The sequence below is a fragment of the Dipodomys ordii genome, unplaced genomic scaffold (assembly GCF_000151885.1).
Source record: "Dipodomys ordii isolate 6190 unplaced genomic scaffold, Dord_2.0 Scaffold206, whole genome shotgun sequence".
Classification (NCBI taxonomy): Eukaryota; Metazoa; Chordata; class Mammalia; order Rodentia; family Heteromyidae; genus Dipodomys; species Dipodomys ordii.
The window spans coordinates 158,327-160,259 of NW_012267422.1; the positions used below are offsets into that span (position 1 = coordinate 158,327).

The 1,933-nt window shown below is 39.5% G+C and overlaps 1 non-coding gene across 1 annotated transcript; it reads left to right on the forward strand.

Annotated features, from left to right (window-relative positions):
• The first annotated feature begins 1,072 nt into the window (after positions 1-1,072).
• On the forward strand, positions 1,073-1,144 carry Trnaw-cca. The gene has a single exon. It is a non-coding gene; the product is annotated as a tRNA-Trp (tRNA).
• Positions 1,145-1,933: the final 789 nt, after the last annotated feature.

The window sequence follows — 1,933 nt, forward strand, 5'->3', positions numbered from 1 at the left end:
GAATGAATACCAGCTAGTAGCTAAGTGTGCCAATCACTGAAACAAGTTTTGCTAGTTTATTCAGACAGAGCATCTGCATATGGAGACCGGGAGATCAAGTCTCAAATCAGACCCTTGGAGTACATGGTTTAAGAGTATTTGTGGGTTGAGGAACTGGGAAAGGTAATTGGACTCCCAAGTCAGAGTTGTTAGCTACTGACAATGAAAAGCACCATAACTAAGAACAGGTGACATCTAGTGGGTTTATTCTAGAACAAAGAACAGGTAGTTTATTCATGTTTTCCTTGTGTTTCAAGAGCAATAGACAGGGGAGGGTCTTTAGGCTGGGAAGTAGTGATTTCCAAACTTTCCCCTGTGTCATAACCATGTAGAAATTTGCTTAAAACACGTGCAGCTTCAGATCCAGTAAGTTTGGGGGGGTGACCGAAAAATTGAATTTCTATATTCCCTGCTGCTGTTGAGCCCAGGAGGATTTCCTGAGAATCGCTGAGCTGGAGTGCAGAAAAGAGCCAAGAATGTAATATATGTTGTCTGTTTGTTGGGGCTGCTTGGAGTGGCCTCAAGGAGAGACCGGAAGGGGCATGGATTCTAACTAGGAAGTGAGGGCTTTGGGCAGATATGCCACTCAAGGTAGGCTTTTAGGCCCTTCAGGTGAAAAATGCTGCTAGCATTCAGATAGGCTTGAGTGGTTATGGGAAGAAGATTGGAAGCCTCCAGAAGTGTAATGAACTTGAACATGGAAGAAAAGTAATATGCGAACGTCATAACCATTTCTTTTAGTTCTTCACTTCAAATATCAAAGCAATACATCCATGATTTTTGTCAAAACAGTAAAAAATGGGCAGGTTGAAAGACTTAGGAAATAATGAAATTTTCTTGTATGGGCCATTTGGGTTTGGGACTCAATGTTGAATGTGGTAAAATTCTTTATTTTTGTCATCAAAGTCTTAATGAGGCTGTGAATGGTGAGGAGAGAAAGAAATAATAATAAAGAAAACTTTAGACCTAGAAATGGACAAAGAAAAGTCATTTTGAGTCCTTTAATTAGAATGAAAAAAACCTCAGGGACTGTGACCTCGTGGCGCAACGGTAGCGCGTCTGACTCCAGATCAGAAGGTTGCGTGTTCAAATCACGTCGGGGTCAAGAGGTGTTTCTGTTTTGGGCAGGGATTGACTGGTAAGAAATAAAACTAGTGGCTTTTTACTTTGAGGTATGTTTACTTCCTCGTAAAGTAAGATTAAGAATCCGAGGCTGTGAAAAAAATTTCTAAACCAGGGTATTTGCTGTCAACAAGACGGATCTCACTTCCCTTTTCCTCTGCGGACTGGCTGCTGGGATTCTTAGAGATAAACCAGGCTCCGCTGGTTCCTCCCTAATTACTCCGGAGGCTGAGACTTGAAGATTGAAGCTTGAAGCCAGCTGGGGCAGAGAAATCAAACAAACAAGGAAAAACAAAAGCGGAACTGTGGCTCCAGTTACAGATCGAACAAAAAACAAAACAAAAACAAAAACCCAACAAAAACAAAAAACCCACCCAGGGACAAAATAAATAAAACAAATGAATAAACAGAGACAACACCTTACCATCCCCTTGGATAGTACATCTCTTGCCAATAAATGTAGTTTAAAAAATTCAACCAAGGATTTCAATGAATTTATTGTTCCTAATATGTAACCAGTGAAACTTATTTCTATGTTGATTTTATATGGAGTAATTCATAAGCACTTGAAGGACAAATTAGAAAATGACAAAACGTAGTAACATCTTCCAGAAATTATACTTTCTTATTCCATGACACAGTTTACACTGTTAAAATATGTTCCCCAAGAAACTTTTAAGTCTTTTTTTTTTCCTTTTTAGCTAGATGATATTCCTTTTCCATTCCTTTTTCTTGCACCCAGGGTCTTGTAAATGTACCTGTAGCGCCCTCA